Source organism: Agelaius phoeniceus, chromosome 7 (genome assembly GCF_051311805.1).
Source record: "Agelaius phoeniceus isolate bAgePho1 chromosome 7, bAgePho1.hap1, whole genome shotgun sequence".
In the NCBI taxonomy this organism is placed as follows: Eukaryota; Metazoa; Chordata; class Aves; order Passeriformes; family Icteridae; genus Agelaius; species Agelaius phoeniceus.
Window position 1 is genome coordinate 49,036,363 of NC_135271.1, and position 20,217 is coordinate 49,056,579.

The 20,217-nt window shown below is 47.3% G+C and overlaps 1 protein-coding gene across 1 annotated transcript in view; it reads left to right on the forward strand.

Moving 5' to 3' along the window:
* The first annotated feature begins 1,609 nt into the window (after positions 1 to 1,609).
* LYPD6B (LY6/PLAUR domain containing 6B) overlaps positions 1,610 to 20,217 on the forward strand; it is a 50,529-nt gene continuing 31,921 nt past the window's right edge. Inside the window, exon 1 of the mRNA XM_077181777.1 lies at positions 1,610 to 1,639. The gene's annotated coding sequence lies outside the window, so the exon portion shown is untranslated. The remainder of the gene's footprint in view (positions 1,640 to 20,217) is intronic.

The window sequence follows — 20,217 nt, forward strand, 5'->3', positions numbered from 1 at the left end:
TGAACCTGTAGAAAGTAATTCACAAAAATTATAAAATCCCAGTCTGGCTTGAGTTGGAAGGGACCTTAAAGCTCATCCCATGCCACCCCTGCCATGGCAGGGACACCTTCCACTGTCCCAGATTGCTCCAAGCCCTGTCCAACCTGGCTTTGGACACTGCCAGGGATCCAGGGGCACTCATTAAAAGATTTGGATGACTGGGGAATGAACATAGCAAGAGTTTTAAATTTTTTTAATAAATAATTTCATCATCTACTACCTCTCCATGGATATATTCCTTCTTCCTCCTCTTTTTCATTAGCCTGGAGGATGACAGGGAGACTCTTCCACTTCCCTTGTGCATGTATTTCCATTTTTATAGGAATGTTACACTCTATGTAAAAGCTCGTGTGTCCTTGCCACTTCCCTAAAGTCATACTGGGGAGCTTTAGAAACAGCTTATTTCCAGTAGTTATTACTCTGAGCATTTCACAATTAAATCATTACTTTTCTCCTCAGCAATGCAAATTCCAGGTGCTCCAAGTTTTCTGTAGGAATGGATTGCTCCCTTTTTTTGCTGCTGAGTAGCCTCCTAATGAGGATTATGTGGTTTTTGCACCATAAAAACATGAGCAGACTTAGAAATTAGTCCAGTAAAATTTGGAGTCGATTGTTAAAAATGATGAATAAATTTGGGATTGTGATAAATGTTGGTTTCAGTGCAAAAGAGGCACTTCCTCACCCTTTGAGAAGCTCCTGCAGGATGAGGATGGCTCCACCCGGGAAGAAGAGTCTTTCCAGTGGAGATGGTTTATATTAAGGACAGCAGGTGGGAAGTCCAAACATTCCCCAAAAGTCCTGCAGAGGAAGGCAAACACTGCAGGGTGCCAGAGCTCTTTCCATGAGTCAAAAAATACTCACCCTTCAAGATCTCCTCGATAAAGCTCATGCCTGGAGGATGAACTCAATTAGAGAGCAGACTGTTTGCAAGAATTGTATCCCTACAATTTCGTTTTCGGAATGTGGGATTGCAGCACTTAATTAACTCCATGAAAACAGCACAAATTACTGTATCCATTTCCAAGATCCACCTTTCGCAAGAGCGCAGGGAAAACAAAGGAATGGGACTCGCATCCCTAGAAAAAGACCCACCGCAACGCTGCCGCTATTGATTCAAACATTTCTTAGCTCAAACCGAAACCCTTTAAATTTACCTTCCAGCAGAGCTGATCCCAAGGGAAGCTGCGTTTATCCTAAAATGAGGATATTCGCCAGCTCGCCATCAAGATCCCCGATGAGCTCTGATGGAAAACTGATGCGTGGGTGCCGGGGCAGGGGGTGTCGGGAGGGGGTTCCAGTTCCGAGAACCCGCGGGGAGGTTCGGGAGCCGCCCCCTGTCCCCGCAGGTGTGCGGGTCCCGCCCTGCCCGCAGGTGCCACCGCCCCGGGGGCGGGCACGGCGTGTCCGAGCCGCCCGCTCCGCCCCGGCCCCAGCCCCGGCCCCGGCCCCGGCCCCGGCCCCTCCTCCGCCGGCTCCGCCCGCACGGCCAGCGGCGAACATCCCGTGTCCCGCTGTCCTGCTGCTCCCGTGTCCTGCTGTCCCGCTGTCCTGCTGCTCCCGTGTCCTGCTGTCCTGCTGTCCCGGTGTCCCGGCACGCGGGGTGAGTGCGGGGAAGGGCCCCGGAGGGAGCGCGGAGCGGGGCGGGCTCGGGGCTGCGGGTCCCGCTCCGCCGCCCCAGGTGATGCTGAGCCGCGTCCCAGCCCGGGCACAGCGAGGTGGCACCGGAATCTGGGTGTCCCCAGCTCCACGGGGACTGGGAGGTGGCACCGGAATCTGGGTGTCCCCAGCTCCACGGGGACTGGGAGGTGGCACCGGAATCTGGGTGTCCCCAGCTCCACGGGGGCTGGGAGGTGGCACCGGAATCTGGGTGTCCCCAGCTCCACCGGAGGGTGAAGTGGCACTGAAAGTTCGGTGTCCTCAGCTCCCCGGGGAGCGGGAGGTGGCACCGAACTCAGGGTGTTTCCAGCCCCCTCGGGGAGCGAGAGGTAGCATCAAAATCAGGGTGTCCTCAGCCCCACTGGAGGGTGAAGTGGCACTGGAATCTGGGTGTCCCCAGCCCCACCGGAGGGTGAAGTGGCACTGAAACCTGGGTGTCCCCAGCTCCCGGGGAGTGGAAAGTGTCACTGAAATCAGGATGTCTCAGCTGTTCTGGGGAATGGGAGGTGACACCAGAAGAGGGTGTCCCCAGGCCTGCTGGTGTTGGGGAACAGGAGGGAGCACCAAAATCAGCGTGCTGGCAGCTCTGCTGGTTGTGGGGAGAAGGAGGTGGCAATGAAAACAGCTGTCTCCAACCCTGGCAAGTGTTGGGGAGCAGAACGTGGCACTTAAGGTGTCCCCAGCCACACAGCAAGCAGGAGGTGTCACCAAAAGCAGGGTGTCCCCAGCAGCCGTGGCAGTGGCAGTGGCAGGAAGGAGCCAGGCTGTGGGAAGCGCTGGGTGTGCAGCGTCAAGTGCCTGGGACCCAGTTCACAGCCTGTGTTTAACAGGTCCCTTGTAAAAGTGCAGTTATTACACATCCCCTGATGATTATAGAGCTGTAAAAAAGAACTGGGCTCCGTGTTCCACAGGTGTGGACGCCAACCTTGGGCTCTTTAGCAGTGGGGCTTCACCGTAGGAAGTGACAGAACACCATAAAAATGTACTTAGTGCAGCAAAAACTGTGAGTGAAAAATACAAGCTGCCCACCCTGAAGGCTGCAAGGGGATTTTGGATAAGGGCCTGGAGTGGCAGGACGAGGGGGAATGGCTTTCACTGCCAGAGGGCAGGGATGGAGGGGATATTGGGAATTGGGAATTCCTGCCTGGGAGGGTGGGGAGGGGCTGGGATGGAATTCCCAGAGCAGCTGTGGCTGCCCCTGGATCCCTGGAAGGGTCCAAGGCCAGGCTTGGAGCAACCTGGGACAGTGGAAGGTGTCCCTGCCCATGGATGGGGGTGGACTGGGATGTGTTTAAGGTCCCCCCAACACAAATCATCCCGTGATCCTATAAAAGCACATGGGCAGGTGCTGGAGTGACTCTGGCAGGTTGGAATAGTGTTGCCTTCAGCGTGGTGTTTTTCTTCAGAAGGGACACAGGCTTCTGGTCCCTATTCCCTACATCCAGCTGCATATCCTTGTGCTGAATCAGGCTGTAAATCCCTCGGAGTAGCACCCAGCAGTGGTGTGGGGATGGTGGGCGCCGAGGGCTCGGTTCTGCACGAGGCCCTGACTGCTCTGCTGATGCAGGGAGTGAAAACACTCCCGGGGTTGAGGAGTGCACGTGGCTCACCCAGATAGAGCTGGTTTGCAAGACCCAGCTGGTTGATTCCTGAGGGCAGTGTCGGGAAGATGGGATTGTGTGATTTCCCATCTGTCAGAGGGCAAGGCAGCGAGCCGCCAGGGCAGGGATGATCAGAGCAGCTGCAGAGCCATGTGCTGCAGCCTCCTCCAGAAATGCCATGCTGCTAATCCCAGATGCTCACAGAATGAGTCAAGTTTCTCTCCCTCAATCAACATGTTTTTGTTTAAAATCATAAAATATGAAGTGTTGAGATCTCTGTTTCTCAGGTCAGTTTTGAACCTCTAAGCTTTTAAGCTCCCTCTGTGTCTTTGAACCTCCCCATTGTCACACCTCTGCTTGGACAAGTTTCTAAGAAAAGGACAAAAAGATTAAAATGTTTGTGGTGACAGAGAATAAAGCGTGAGAGCACAAAGATCAGCTCAGAGGAGGAGAATTCAGAGCTGACTGTCCCTGTTTTGTGTGTCTGTGTCCCCTTGCCCAGCCAAGCCCTGTACCTGCAGCGCAGGTGAATTCCAGAGGTAATTGCAGAGGGATGTTTTATGGCAGGGAGCAGGGGAGTTGTCCAGGTTGTTCCACAGCTTGGTGATTCATCAACCTTTGCATGGTGATATTTTACTCTTCAGTCAGCCCACAATTAACTCGTTTACCAGAGCTCCCCCTCTTCCCGCCGTGCCTTCCTTGCTTTAAGTCAATTAGTGCTTCCCAGCGTGATAATTGCTCTGCTCCCGGCCAGCCAGCCCCATGCTCTCAGTGACATCCCTTCCAGAGGGATAATCTGCAGCCTCTAGCCTCAGCCTGGCTCGGCAGGGCCCTCTCTCTGGGGTTTGACATCTGGGTGATGCTCGCTGTCAGGAGTGGGGACATCCCACAGTCGGCTTACACGGGAGGGATCCCGCCTGCTGATCCTCCTGGGATGAATTCCCTTTGTCTGGCAGGAGGAGGAGGAGGAGGAGGAGGAGGGAAAGCACAGCCAAGGTGGGGGAGATGTGGTCTCTAGGTCAGGGAGGTGATTGCCATTGGCAGCCTGAGGTGCTGCAAGGAAAATAATCAATTGTGTTCCTTTTCCTGCGCCCTTGGCAGCTCTGCAGGAGAGACACCTTGTTAATTCAAGGTTGAGGCAGGTTATCCCTATCTCTTCCTGCCTGGTTTTCCATTTTCCCAAGTTTCAGCTGTGGGAGAAGAAAGAGGGAGTATTTCCTTTTATCCTGTTTATATGGTTGTGGTAATTACATAGGAGAACCCAACGGAATCAGGAGTTACAAACTCAGAAATCACCAAGTGGAAGATTCCCAACCCATGGAAGATAACCTGCCTGTGGAAGATTCCCTTCCCATGGCAGGGGCTTGCAACAAGATGAACTTTAAGCTGCCTTCCAACCCAAACCCATTCTGTGATTAAAAATTCTAAAAAATAATAATTCTGCTTCATGAAGTCTGATACTTCTGAAAATTTCCCTCTTTTTTTTTTTTTGTTTTTTTCCACCCGAGTCTGTGTTCCTCAATACTTTAATTCCTTTCCTCAGATCTATTGGCTGGATCTTGTGGACTCAAAGGAAAGGAATGCTTCAGTTATTCCTGTGTGTGCCTCAAAGGCCTCCTGGATGAGGGGCATGTCCAACAGCTCAGGAGTGGTGAAAAGGCACCTTTGATAGTTCCCTGCCAATAAACTTCAGAGGGAATTTCAGGTGGCAGCCTTCCTGAAGGATTGAGGCGGATTGAGTGATGCATGAGATGCTGGCAGGTATTTTTCCAGTAATTGCTGGGAGAATCTTTTAGCCGAAATAGGGAGGTTTCACCTGGGCTTTGCATGTGATTTCTGCAGATGTTGGATCACCAGGATGGTCATTCCAAGGGCCAGCTTGGACAGGGCTTGGAGCAACTCGGGACAGTGGAAGGTGTCCCTGCCCATGGCAGAGGGTGCAGTGGGATTAATTTAAGGTCCCTCCCAACCCAAACCATCCTGGGATTCCATGATTTTCAGTGAAGGCTCGGGATAAGCTTTGGCATTCCTTGTTTTCTTGCTGTGCCCATGAGCACGGAGCACAAGCTATGATCCAACAAAACGAGATTGGGATTTCTTGCCTGGGGCTTTTTGATGTGCCTGGGTTGAGCTACAGGCTTTGGCTTGGGACCAAATTGGGGATAAAATGGTTTTTATTTGGGTTTTGCTTTGATGTTCAAACAAATCTGAACTGTTATGTGAAACCTGCTTGGAATAAACTTACAAACCCCATTGCTGATATCACCCTGTAGGTCTGGAAGCAGGGCAGTAAAGGATCAGAACCTGAGGGTTTGTGTTTAAAAAACCCCAGAGAATCATCCTGGGATGGTTTGGGTTGGAAGGGCCCTTAAAGCTCATCCCACTCCCAGCAATTCTCCTGAGGTTTGTGCAGGTGGCAAAGGTAGAACCCAGTCCTGCCCTCCTTGCTCTTCAGGGGAAAATTGTGGTTTCTTAAATTCAGTGTTTCCACTCCCCAGCTCTCAATCCAGGGGAAAGTCCGCTCCATCCTTCATTTTCATCCTTCATTATCCTGCATTTTTTTGTAACAGGAGTGCATGTTAAAAAACAAAGTGGGAAGAGATCCTTGCAACAACGGGGTGAAAAATCAGGTGTATAAATAGACTGGACATTCTGCTTCTTCAAAATGTTGACATAGAGTTCTCACACTCTAAATTAGTTTTGCCCATAAATTAGTGTGTCTGTGAGAACAATTGTCTTTCTTATGTCAAAATGTCTGTGTTTTCCTGTAAAGAAATGTGGTTTTCTTCCTTGTAGCCCAGTTGCACGATTATTTCTAAATGTTAGGGAAGCTAAGACTGAAATCCTTCAGCCTACCTTAATTTATATGGATGGAGAGTTAACAACTTGTAGGAGCAGCCTTGCCTTAGGTTTAAGTGCAAGATATTGCAATTTTTGTCCATTCCTTTCAAATTTGTCAGGCAAAAAACCTGTGTGAAACACCATCTTCAGTGGCATCATAACAATTCCTTCCCTGGTGGCCCCATGGAACTTTTCACCCCTTCAATCCCTGCCCCAGAGTGCAGGGTTGATGTTGGAATTATGGTTACTGAGAATTTTAGATTTTTTGTGTTGGTAGGTATTGATTTTTAAAAGAATATTGTATTTGATTTGAGGATGTAGAAAAACCAGTATAGAGAAAACTTTTTAAAATACATGTATGTGTTAATTATTATTACAGTTATCATAGTATTTATACCTTGTCTACTTCAGTATATCCAAGAGAGATTTAACAAAGCTGTCAAAACAGTGTTTATAATTCAAACAGGAGGGGTTCTGTTGGAACCCTGGCTCTGGGAATTTCAGCCTTTCTGTGCTGCCAGGCACTGACAAGAGAACACTGCATTGACCTGAGGCTGTGGAGAAGCTTCCAAAATGGAATGGTGGAACTGGGATTGTGGGTGTGCAGTTTGGATAGAAGTGTGTGATATCACGGGGGGAAACTCAGAGTTTAAGGGTTTAGAATACAGGAATAGATGGAGAGCAAGGTGGAGGTTTTGGGATGGAGGCTGATCCTTCTCCTTCTTCTTCTCCTTCTTTTTCTCCTTCTCCTTCTTCTTCTTCTCCTTCTTCTTCTCCTTCTTCTCCTTCTTCTTCTTCTTCTTCTCCTTCACCTTCTTCTCCATGGGTTTGGGTGGTTTTGTGTAATTGAAATAAAAAGTCCCCATTGCAGGCCATGAGTGATTGGTTATTGGGTTAAATTGAGAATAATTCAGGTGTCATTTCTTAATTGGACAGTTTATTCTTAAAAGGCCTTGCAGAGGGAGAGACACAGCTCCATTTTTAGTGTGTCAGAGTGAAGTGCTGCAGAACTCAGGGTTTGTGAGACTGTGACAGAGACAAGAACCAACAAACACCTGCGTCCCAACAAGAAATCCCATCTCACACATTTAATCCTGACCTTGGCAGAAAAACCCCAAAGGAGCCCACTCAGGCTGAAGCTGTTTGGGCTTGGAAGGAGCTGCCATCCCATCCCGGCTCCCCCAGGAGCTGCCTCTGGTTCCGGTGAGTTCCTGGTGCTCCAGGGCGCTTTCCCACCCTCCCTTCCTCACCTCCCCACTGGGGCCGCGTCAGAAGCAGCAAGGCAGACACCAGCTCATCTCCCCAGCCCTGGGGATGTGCCCTGGAGGGTGGTGATTACCTGCTCAGGAGTCTAAACACGCAGATGGGAGCACTTAGCACTTAGCGTCATCTAATCCCTTTTTTTTTTTGGGAAAAATGCTGCCCCGGTTTTGTCCTGATGTGAAGAAACCTGTTGTGGCAAATTGCACTAATTCAGAGCTCAGCTTAGAGCCTGAAATGGAGCTAAAAGCTTTGAGAGAAGCACAGCCAGGGGCCTCGTGTGCCTCCGGAGTGCCTCAAACCTTATTTTCAGGAGCTGGTTCGGTTTAATGTCATTTAAGGCTGGGCTTGAGGCGTTTTGGTGCTTGGGATGTGAAGAGTTGTCATGTGTTAGGTGTGGGGCTTGCACAGTGTGGCTGTTCCTTCTTTCAGCTGGCAGCTAAAATCCATTTTATGGAATATCCAGAGCTGGAAGGGACCCACAGGATCATGGATCCAGCTCCTGGCCCTTACAGACACGCCAAAATCCCACCCTGGGCATCCCTGGCAGTGCTGTCCAAACGCTCCTGGAGCTGTTGGGAATGTGCCCATTCCCTGGGGAGCCCGGGCAGTGCCAGCACCCTCTGGGGGAAGAATTTTGCCCTAAAATCCATCCCAAATCTGCCCTGGCCCAGCTGCAGCTGTTCCCTGGGCCACAGAGATGGGAGCTGCCCCTCAGGAGGAGGCTCCAGGCTGGGATGAGTCTCCCTCCCCTCACTCTTTTCCCCAGGCTGGACACACCGAAGTCTCCTTGCCTGTGGTTTGTCTGATAACATTCCAAATCCACAGCACAGAAGGGAAAAGTTCTTTCTGTTTCAGGAAGGACTTTTGCTGTGGGTTTTTATGGTTTTTATGGCTTTTACTTTCAGAGCATCAGGTGCATGCTCAGGTCCCAGCAGTGTTTTCTGGCTGAAACATCTTCCCAGGCTCATCCTTGTTCCTGTAATTCCCACCTGGGACTCTGTGGGATAATTAATCCCCTCCTTGGCTGTTCCATCAGCAGCTGCTGGATCCCAGCTGTCCAGGAAAACGTGCCTGCTCCAAAACTGGAGTTTGCTCCTGTGCCCATCCTTGAAAACCAAGCCTGCACATCAAAACCCCAAAAACTAAGATGACAGTGGTACCTCCCTCTTTGGGAAGGTTCAGGGCAGCTCACCTGCCTCGTGTGGAAGTAGAGTCGAAGCAGAGGGTGTTTATAGAAACATATAAAAATGAATTTCATGTTTATTAATAAGACCCAACAGAACTCAAGGAAGCAGAATGTCCAAGCAAACCCAGGAAATGCTGGTACTGCAGCTGCCCCTCTGGGATATCAGTTTTTAGAACACCATGTGGGTGTCAGGGCTGGGGAATCTCCCCGTGCAGAGCTAATTTCAGCCTGGGGCTGATTTCTGTTCCTCATAATTATTTTATTTTTCTGAGATTATTGCGACACTGCCTGATATCAATCTAGTCTGATAACTCTGAAAATCCACAGCACAAGAGGGAAAAAGTTCTTTCTGTTTCAAGAAGGACTTTTGGGCTTTTTAAGTTTCATTTTCTTGTTTCTATATTTCAGGCTTTATTTATTTGTGTATATATATATACATACTTATATATACATATACACACACACACACACACATATATATATATAAACACTGTTTCTATAACATTTCAGAATTTACTATTTGGCTTCATTTCTTCCAATGAAGAAACAGAAATTTCTTCAAATTGAAGAAATTTGAAGAAATGAAGAAACAGAAATTCCTATCTTTCCTTCCATGTAATAACTCTCACATTTGGAGAGATCTGTGAAACCATGGCTAAAAAATTGACACTGGCACCAATGATCTGTAGTGGAGAAAACCTTAAAATAGGTGTTTATAATATTCATGAGGTATCAAAGAGCTGCAGATTTACAGCTGATGTGCACAGACTTGAAAATCTCTTTTCTGTGAAGCAATAAGTGAAGTTAATAATTACAGCCCAATTAGACCAGGAGAGTGATGTGTGGAGCCAGGTAGGATTTCTCCTTCAGTGGTTACAGGAAATGAGAGCTTTGGGGTGCAGGGCTGTGAGTGTCCTCTAACCTGCACTCTCACCTACAGCTGATGAAATACTCAGAGTAGTAAGGTTTTGGTTGAAACATCCTGCTAATTTAGCTAAAATCTGCATTTTTTTCCTTTAGGAGGCAGAGATGAAGGGCTGTCATTGCCTCCCTGGAGTGCCCCAGGCTCTGTGAGCTCTGTGCTAAATCAAACTGGAATTTGGGGCATTCACCACCCAGGAGTGGCCTGGGCTGGAAGGGACCTTAAAGATGATCCCATCCCCCTGTTCCATGGGCAGGGACACCTTCTGCTGCCTCAGGTTTGGCTTTTCAAGGTTTCAGGCTCTGTGCTGCTTTAGTGTAAAAGGGACAATGTTTAAGGGATGCTGAGCTCTGTGCACAGAGCAGGGAGACAAAACAATTCCTGCTCCAGCTGGGCACCAAGGACAAATGAGCCAAATCTCAGCCCAGGAGCACAAACCCCGTGGGCTGGAGAGAGAAAAACAAGCAGGGTGGGACTGCAGGGGCTAAAGCTGGAATGGGACAATGAACTGCAAGATGCAAATGGAGCAGAACTGATCCCAGGGACAGAGCCCAGGAGCGCTGGTGCATTTTGGGGCCATTTTGGTTCATCTTGGGTGCAGCCCTGGCTGGGCTCTGGTGCTGCCCAAGGTGGATCCATGGAGGAGATGCTTGGGATGAATCCCTGCTTTATTCTGGGACTCTGCCCAGCCTCTGCTCCAGGGCAGCCTGCACAAAGCATCACTTCCACTGTCCCAGGGTGCTCCAGCCTGGCCTTGGACATTCCAGAGATCCAGGGGCAGCCAAGGCTTCCCTAGGAATTCCAGCCCAGCAAGGAATTCCCAGTTCCCCATGTCCCATCCATCCCTGCCCTCTGGCAGTAGAAGCCATTCCTTGGCTCCTGTCCCTCCATCCCATGGAAATCATCTCTCTCCATCTTTCCTGCAGTGAGGTCACCCCAAAGCTTCTCCTCTCCAGGCTGAGCATTCCCAAGTCCCTCAGCCTTTCCTCGTGGGAGAGGTGCAGGATGGTCCTTGTGGGTCCCTTCCAACTCAGGATATTGTAACCAAACAGATTAAATTTTCCAAATCAGGACATAGCCGTTCATATTATTTATGGATTTGTCTTGTAGAGAATCAAACCACAGCTCCTTTGCTTTTATTGTTTTTATCCCTTTGTGTCCCTCCTCGCCAGCTGCAATCACTCCTGGCTGTGGCAATGATTGCTTTGAACCAACTCCTCACATTTATTTATCCCTCCCACCCACCTGCCAGGACTGGGAGCCTCAGTTCCTGAGCTATTGTGAATTCCCCAGGGAATGCTGGAGTAGCCTTGACTCCCTTTCCTGACCAGCCCTGACTCAGAAATGCCCTGGTGGTTTGACAAATGGCGTTTGGCTGCTGGCAAAGTATTGTTTGCTGTGGTTTGAAGCCACATTTCAGAGGCAGAGAAAAATATATCACTTAAAATTCCCAGGAGAGGAGGAAAAGGCCTTTGTCCATGTATTTTCAATGCCACAGGATTTATTTTCCCCTGGCAGAACTCAGGGAGCCCATCAAGGGCAAGCTCTAAAAAAGGACAATAGTGAGATGTAGATTTTTGATGCAGAGAAGTTTCTTTCCTCTTCTTCTTTTTACCAAAAGGCACATGGGGTAACTGAAGTCACATCAGATACTTTAAATGTATTTTTGCTGGGTTATGTAACATCTGAAAGGAGCAGAATTTGTCTTTCTGCATCAGATTTTGGTTCTGTGCATCGACTGGAGCCAGCTGGGACAGCAGATCTGATCTGATCAAAGGCATTTTCCACTTCATTTCCATACCTTATCATGTCTTCCTCAGCAATAAAACCTGAGGATTTGGTCTTTCCAGAGAGGGTTTTTACTCAGGGAATGGTCAGGCATTGATGTGCTGGTGGGAGAGGATGAGTGATTGCCTTTGCATCACTTATTATACTGCTTTTTCTCTTTTTTTACTTTAAATAATTTTTAAGTGCATTCAATGGAATATTATTATTATCCCATGCAATGGAATATTATTATTATCCCATAATAACTGATCACCCAAACCTTTTGCTTTGTATTTAGGCTACTCTTGGGTTTTCAAACCTCAAACTCTCACCCCTTCCTTGCAAAAGGCCTTTCAAGCCTTCAGGAATTGCAGCTGCAGGGTGGGACTGTGCCTCCCCAAAAGCTGGATGACAGAACAACCCTGGGATTGAAAGGAGCTGTGTTTTCCCTTCTTTCTCAAAAAGCCCAGGGCAAACAGCAGCTCCTCTGATGCCTGAATTCTATAAAAAATGCCCCACGAGCTGCAGTGTGGCTCAGGTTTTAACCTCAGGTCAGCAGCTGAAGTCAGAGCTCTGTAAAATCCGTGCAGGAATATCACAGGAGTGGGAGCAGAGAGCCAGGGAGGACCAGGGACACTTGGAGCTGCTTTTAGGGGTTGTTCTGCCTTGAGAAAAACCTGTCTTGTGGTGCCCAAACCCCAGAAAATGTCACTGGACATGGGAATTTATTGATGAACACCCTTTGTGAGCCAGGGGAAGCAAATCAGGGACAATGCTGGGATTTGAAGGCTGAGTGGTGTTGGTGGTGGAGACAGGGAAGACTTTTGGGTGATCAGAATCCGAATTTATTGTGGACTACCAATGCTGATACACTGTTCTGGGGAGACTAGTAATGGTTACTGCAAGGATTAGGTTAAAATCACATTCACAAACTGATGCATTTTAAACATCTCTTGCTTGCAGAGTTTAATGAAATTTTCTGGTTAATTAAACCAAAAACCAGTTTGGTTTAATCTTCTTGCAATCTTGATCTGATTCTCAAAGTTCTGTTTGCTCTTGCCAAGGCATTTTGCCCATCCAGTCTCTTATGTTAAGCAGGTCCAAAGTCCATCATCTGTCTTGTGTCCCAGTATTCCAACAGAGTGGACAGATTTTATCTTCAATTTTTACATGAATTTTAAACAATGTTTCAGTCTAGAGACACAGACATCTATTTACACTTGGAGCTGGTTTTCAGGGTTGTTCTGCCTTGAGAAAAACCTGTCCTGTGGTGTCCAAACCCCAGAAAATGTCACTGGACATGTGAATTTATTGATGAAGACCCTTTGTGTGTCAGGGGAAGCACAACCAGGGACAATGCTGGGATTTGAAGGATTTGGTGTCAGTGATGAAGAGAGACAGGGAAGATCAGAATCTGAATTAATTGTGGACTACCAATGCTGATACACTGTTTTGGGGAGACTAGTAATGGATACTGCAAGGATTAGGTTAAAATCACATTCACAAACTGATGCATTTTAAACATCTCTTGCTTGCAGAGTTTAATGAAATTTTCTGGTAAACCAGTCTGGTTTAATCTTTTTGGATTCTTGATCTAATTCTCAAAGTTCTGTTTGCTCTTGCCAAGGCATTTTGCCCATCCAGTCTCTTATGTTAACCAGCTCCAAAGTCCATCATCTGTCTTGTGTCCCAGACAGATTTTACAGATTTTATCTTCAATTTTTACATAAATTTTAAACAATTTTACAATCTATAGACACAGACATCTATTTACACTTGGAGCTGGTTTTCAGGGTTGTTCTGCCTTGAGAAAAACGTGTCCTGCGGAATCCAAACCCCAAAAATGTCCTTGGCCATGTGAATTTATTGATGAGCGCCCTTTGTGTGCCAAGCAGAATCAGGGACAGTGCTGGGATTTTGAAGCTGGGTGCATGCACTGTGAACAACCCAGAGGTGCCCAGCAGATGAATTTTTTGGCAGCACAGAGGGAGGAGGAAGAGTTTCCTCTCCTTTCCTTGCTTGGAGCAGCCCTGCTTTAATTCTGGGGCAGCTCTGAGAGGAGAAATTGGGAATGAGGGGCAAAATTGGGTTTGGGGTTGACCTGAGGGCCTGGGAGTCTTGGGAAGGATGAGCTGTGGGGCTGTTCCAGTTGGTTATCAGGTTGTGTTTTTAATCCAAAAATCCAAGATGTTTCAGGCTCTATTTGGGTGATCACTTAGACTTGTGGTACATAATATTGCCAAACTGCTTTTTATCTGATTTTGTGAATGATGTTAATATTTCATCTGGGTATTTTAATTATGGAGTTCTCTGGATGCTTGATGGCTTTTCAAAATAGATAATACAATTTTTAGGGTTTGGGGATTTTAAACCCATTTTCTTCAAGATTGCCAAAAATGTGGGGTTGCCTCTGTGAGGATGAGAAAGTCCAATTTGTAGCTTTCTTGCCATAGAAAGTTTCCTTTATTCTGTGTGGATAGGAACCAAATTTTTTCTTCTCAGTTAATACCCAGCTAAGTGCAGAGTATATATTTATTAAATTAGAAAAATTATATAAAGTATAAAAAGCATTATATATATATATATATATATATGTTATGTATTACATATTATATATTATATGTTATGTATCACATATAACATATCACATACGATATACGATATACTATATACGATATACTATATACTATATATTATATATTATATATTATATATTATATATTATATATTATATATTATATATTGTATATTATAATAGAATAGGCAATATATTATTTAATAGACAATATTATATATTGTTTTTATATATAATATATATATTTATTAGTAAATATTATATGTATATTTATTAAAAATATATTTCTCCGTGTGGCTTTGTGAGTAGTTTAACCACCACAGTGAAGCAATTACACGATAAACTCTTTTAAAAAGAACATTTCATTGCCAAAGGAATTTTTACTTGTGTGCTTAGCTGCCAAAATAAAGGGAGCTGCGATCTCTAACTGGTGAAATCCATGTTTACAACCTTGCCTGTGGTTAACCGCCCCTAGATAAGATCATGGACTGTCTCCCTGTGCTGTAACAGGTGAGGGGTTGATGCTGCAATTCACATTTAAATCGCTTTGTGCTTTATTTTTTTCCCCCCTGTGCCTTTGAGAGCGGTTTGCTGTGCCTGAGGAATGTTATCAGTTCATGAAGTGTTTCCCCAGATAATCCACGGTGGCTGGGGAGGGAAAGCTTTGCCTTCCCTGCCCCACTGCACTGCCCCGTTTTTTCCTGAGGTGCTTCCACAAAAAAAAAAAAAGCTGCAGTGGTTGAGGATAATGTGCTAAACCACATGTCCGGGCACATGCGGGAGGTGAAACCTGAAACTTGGCACTTCAGACGCTTTTAAAGTCAACACGGCTAAAAGCAGCCACAGCACAACTCTTGAACTGTTCCTTAGTTATACAGAAAAGCAGAAAAAAAACCAAAATGTCTTTCAAGCACTGCTTTCAGCCCAGGTGCTGCTGTTAAGCTGCTTCTCTGGAGTTTTTCAGGTGAAAGTGAGATTTGAGCTGGAGCATTTGGGCTTTGCCCAAATGGGTTTGGATTTTAGTGCTGCTTGTTTCACACCAGAACAATCACTGAATTAATTCCCCAATTCTCCTCCTCTCAGGGCTGCCCCAAGCAAGGAAAGGAGAGGAAACTCTTCCTCCTCCCTCTGTGCTGCCAAAAATCTGCTGGGCACCTCTGGGTTGTCCACAGTGCCTGCACCCAGCCTTCAGAATCCCAGGGTTGTCTCTAATTGTGCTTCCCCTGGCACACAAAGGGTGCTCATCAATAAATTCCCATGTCCAGTGACATTTTCTGGGGTTTGGACACCACAGGACAGGTTTTTTTCCAAGGCAGAACAACCCTGAAAACCAGCTCCAAGTGTAAATAGATGTCTGTGTCTATAGATTGAAAAAATGTTTAAAATTCATGTACAAATTGAGTATAAAATCTGTGAAACATTAATTACCAGCGGTCAGATTAGGTAGGCAGAGGAGGAGTTTGTCCTCCACTTGTATAGAGCTCATTGCGGGTTGTTCTGCAGAAGAAATCTGAAAAATAATAAACTTTGCAGCTTACTGTGGAGTAAAGCTCTGTTGTATTTTCATTTGAAAGCAGCATTTAAATCAAGGGTTTTGTTCTGAGCACCTGCAGGATTTGATTTTCCCCCCCAAACAAAGGCAGGAATTGGAATTGTGTGGATTGTGGCAAGTGTCTTTCATTTCTATCCCTCCCTCCACTTGCTTGTAGCTTTTTGATGTTTTCTTCATGTGCTTTGCCAGATAATTTGATTCAGGATTTACATTTCTTTGGTCAGCCTCAGCACCTGATTTCTAGGCAGAGGAGGAACAGCTGGACTGGGACCTGTTCCAAAATCCCTGGATGGAGAATGCTCCCTCCATGGGATGGGGATAATTTTGGGATTGTCTTTGTTTTTAAAGGTGCTGCCCCACTGGAAACTCAAGGTTCAGACCTGCAGCAAATTTGACTTATTTGGAGCTACTGAAGGAGGAGGTTCAGCTCTCCTGGCTGAAGCAAAATTCATTTATTTCTGTATTAATATGGGATAAAGCAATCCAAAGAGCACAGATCTTGTGAGGAGCAGATGGGGGAGCTGGGAAGGGGCTGCAGAATCCCTGAGGGAGCTGGGAAGGGCCTGGAGAATCCCTGAGGGAGCTGGGAAGGGGCTGCAGAATCCCTGAGGGAGCTGGGAAGGGCCTGGAGAATCCCTGAGGGAGCTGGGAAGGGCTTGGCCTGGAGCAAAGGAGGATCCAGAAGGGAAAAGCTCTTCATCAAAGCCTTCCTCAGACTCCCCTCACTTTTTTTTTCCCCTCACGTTTTCTCCCACTTTTTGATTTTTCCCCTCACAGCAGTGGAGACCCTGAGGAGCTTGAGAGGGGTCAGGGAAGGGAACGGAGCTGGGAAGGGCCTGGAGAATCCCTGAGGGAGCTGGGCAGGGGCTGCAGAATCCCTGAGGGAGCTGGGCAGGGGCTGCAGAATCCCTGAGGGAGCTGGGAAAGGGCTCAGCCTGGAGAAAAGGAGGAACCAGAAGGGAAAAGCTCTGCAGCAGAACCTTCTCCAAAATTCCCGCACTTTTTTTTCCCCTCACGTTTTCTCCCACTTTTTGATTTTCCCCTCACGGCAATGGAGACCCTGAGGGGCTGGAGCGGGGCCAGGGAAGGGAACGGAGCTGGGCAGGGGCTGGAGAATCCCTGAGGGAGCTGGGCAGGGGCTGCAGAATCCCTGAGGGAGCTGGGAAGGGGCTGGAGAATCCCTGAGGGAGCCGGGAAGGGGCTGCAGAATCCCTGAGGGAGCTGGGCAGGGGCTGCAGAATCCCTGAGGGAGCTGGGCAGGGGCTGCAGAATCCCTGAGGGAGCTGGGCAGGGGCTGCAGAATCCCTGAGGGAGCTGGGCAGGGGCTGCAGAATCCCTGAGGGAGCTGGGCAGGGGCTGCAGAATCCCTGAGGGAGCTGGGCAGGGGCTGCAGAATCCCTGAGGGAGCTGGGAAGGGGCTGCAGAATCCCTGAGGGAGCTGGGCAGGGGCTCAGGCTGGAGCCAAGGAGGATCCCCAGGGATCTTTTCCTTCTTTGGAATTCCCTGCCAGGAGGGCACAGCCCCAGACTGGGCTCTGCTCCCAGGGAACAGGGACAGGAGAGAGGGAACAGCCTCAAACTTTCACCAGGAAGGGTTTAGATTGGATATTGGAAAAATTCCTTCATGGAAAGGGTGCTCAGGTGGAGTCCCCATCCCTGCAGGGATTTCACAGCCCCTTCCCCTGTCCTGTGGATAAGGGACATGGGGCAGTGCTGGGAATGGCTGGACTCAGTGCTCTGAGAGGGATTTTCCAATCCTTAACAATTCCAGTCTTTTCCATCCTTAACAATTCCAATCTTTTCCATCCTTAACTATTGCACATCACTAAAATTATCCTGGATTTCCTGGAGCAACATTCCCTCGGTGGCTTCTCTGCTGTGCCTTATTCCCATCGTGTTTTATGTCTCTCCATGATGGATTTGGACCCAGTCCTTATGGGGTTTGGCTCCCTGCTGGGAGGATTCCTGATGGGAGATGCCTGGCAAAATTCCCAGCTCCTGCTGTTCCCACAACCAGCCTGGAAATGGGTGGGGCTGAGCAGAGGAGGAGCACCAAAGGTACAAAACTGAGATTGCCTGCTGGAATGGCAGCTCATCAAAGGGAAATCCATAAAATGAGCAATAAAGTTCCTTTGAAAGCTTCAGGTTCACTCATTTTACTACTGCAGGAAGATGTAATGTAGATACACATAAAACATGGGTTTGTGTGGGGAATCTGGGATTTATTCTCTGGAAAAGGAGATAAGGGAAAATCCCTTCAGGATTTTTCTGGCAACTCTGCTCCTACAAATGGTTTCTTTTCTTTCTGGGAGAATGTTAAACTCTTGTTTATTTGGGTTTCTTTACCTGAGTTGTTCCCTTTCTGCACCAAGGATGAGTAGTTAATCAACTTCTGAGTCTGACTGGAGGAGGGTTAATTGTTAATCAGCATCAGAAGTGCCTGAACTCATTTGGTGAAATGCATTTTCCCTGCATGTCTTCAACGATCTGCTCTGATAGGCATTGATTATCCAACTCTGAACCCATGAAAACCTTGATGCATGTTGAAAGCAGCCCTTAAAACAGCAGTGAAATCCAGGAAAGGCCACCTGGGACCCTAAAATCAGCGTTTGGGATTCTTTAGTGATAGCAGGGAATTCACAGCAGCTGCCAGGGGCCTCCTCCTACCTGTGGGAAGCTGCCTGGGGCTGTGGAGAGGGAGGAGAGGGAAACAACCTTTAAACACCTCTCTCTGGAAATAGGGAGCTTTATTCTGCTTTACCAGGGCCCTTGGTGCTCCCTGGGAATGCAGATGTTTTATATGGCACAGTCACTGGAGAAAAGAGTTGGTAAAGGGAAACAAAGCCTGGAATGCAGGTTCTCTTCCCTCTCCCAGGTGATGCTGGGGTCTCTGTGGAGTGTGGAGGCTTTTTGGGGTGTGTGTGAGGCTTTTTGTGTGAATGTGGGGTTTTTCTCTGTGTGTGTGAGTGTGGAGGATTTTCCTGTGTGTGATTTCTGTGTGTGTATGTGTGTGTGTGATTTCTGTGTGTCATTGTGTGTGTAGAATCTGTGTGTAGTCTGTGTGAATGTAGAATCTTTTTGGGGGTGTGTGGAGCTTTTCTCTTTGTGTTTCTGTGTGTGTGTGATTTCTGTGTGTGTGTATCTTTCTTTGTGTAGAATCTTTTTGGGGCTGTGTGGAGCCTTTTCTCTGTGTGTTTCTCTGTGGGTGTGATTTCTGTGTGTGTAGAATCTGTGTTGTTTGTGTGAGTGTAAAATGTTTTTGGAGGAGTGTGGACCTTTGTGTGTGTGATTTCTGTGTGTGTTATTGTGTGTGTAGAATCTGTGTGTAGTCTGTGTGAGAGTAGAATCTTTTTGGGGCTGTGTGGAGCCTTCTCCTGTGTGTTTCTCTTTGTCTATGTGATTTTTGTGTGTGTCTTTCTGTCTGTGTGAGTGGGGAGTCTTTTAGGGGGTGTGTGAGGTCTGTGTGTTTGAGTGTGAATCTTTCAGTCTTAGCATGTGTGGGTGTCCTTCTGTGTGATGGGGTCATTTTGTGTGTGTCTTCCCCTGTGCTTCTGTGTATATTTCTGTATGAATTCTCTGTGTGTGTGTGTGATTTCTGTGTGTGAGTGTGTTTCTGTGTGTGTGTTTGTGTTTGTTTGTGTGTGTGATTTCTGTGTCTGATTGTGTGTGTGAGAGTCAGAGTGTGGGTGTCATTCTCTGAGTCTGTCTGTGTATGAGTGAGAGGTTTTCTGTGTGTGTGTGAATCCTGGGGTGTGTGTGAGTCTCTTTGTGTGTCTCTCAGTACCTTTGTGTGTTTTCCTCTCTTTCTCTGTGTGTTTTTCTCAGTGGGGCTTTGTGTGGATCAGTGCTGGGAATGGTTGGACTCAATCTGAGAAGGCTTTTCCATCCTTAATAATTCCAATCTTTATTTCCCATCACTAAAATTAGCCTGGGTTTCCTTCAGCACCATTCCCTTGGTGGCTTCTCTTCTGTACCTTATTCCCATCTGTATCTGTGACTTTCTCAGTGTCTTTCTGTGTGTATCTTTTGTGTGACTTTCTGTGGATGTCTTTTTGCATTATTTTTTTTCTCTGTGTGATTCTCTCTGTGTTTCTGGACCCTTCCTGTTTGCAGGATGGATCTTTGTTGTTACCTACAAGGTGTCTCAGCTTCCCTAAATAAATTCCTATAATTATATTATTTATTTATAGTCCTATAAATAGGAATTTATTCCAAGGCATTTGATAGAACACTTCCTTGGAGAAACCACACAAATCCAGCAGGAATTCCCTCACATCTCCCACACCTGAGTGGTGTTAAACTCCTTTAGTGGAACCCCCAGGAGGGGCAGAGCCCCTTCATCAGTAATTCCCTCCCTTCCTGATGCCTCAGGTTTGGCTTTTCTGTTTTTCAGACTCTGTGCTATTTCAGTGTAAAAGGGATAATGTTTAAAGGATGCTGAGCTCTGTGCACAGAGCAGGGAGACAAAACAATTCCTGCTCCAGCTGGGCCCCAAGGACAAATGACCCAAAACTCAGCCCAAGAGCACAAACCCCGTGGGCTGGAGAGAGAAAAACAAGCAGGGTGGGACTGCAGGGGCTAAAGCTGGGATGGGACAATGAACTGCAAGATGCAAATGGAGCAGAACTGATCCCAGGGACAGAGCCCGGGAGCGCTGGTGCATTTTGGGGCCATTTTGGTTCATCTTGGGTGCAGCCCTGGCTGGGCTCTGGTGCTGCCCAAGGTGGATCCATGGAGGAGATGCTTGGAATGAATCCCTGCTTTATTCTGGGACTCTGCCCAGCCCCTGCTCCAGGGCAGCCTCCCAAGGCCTCTC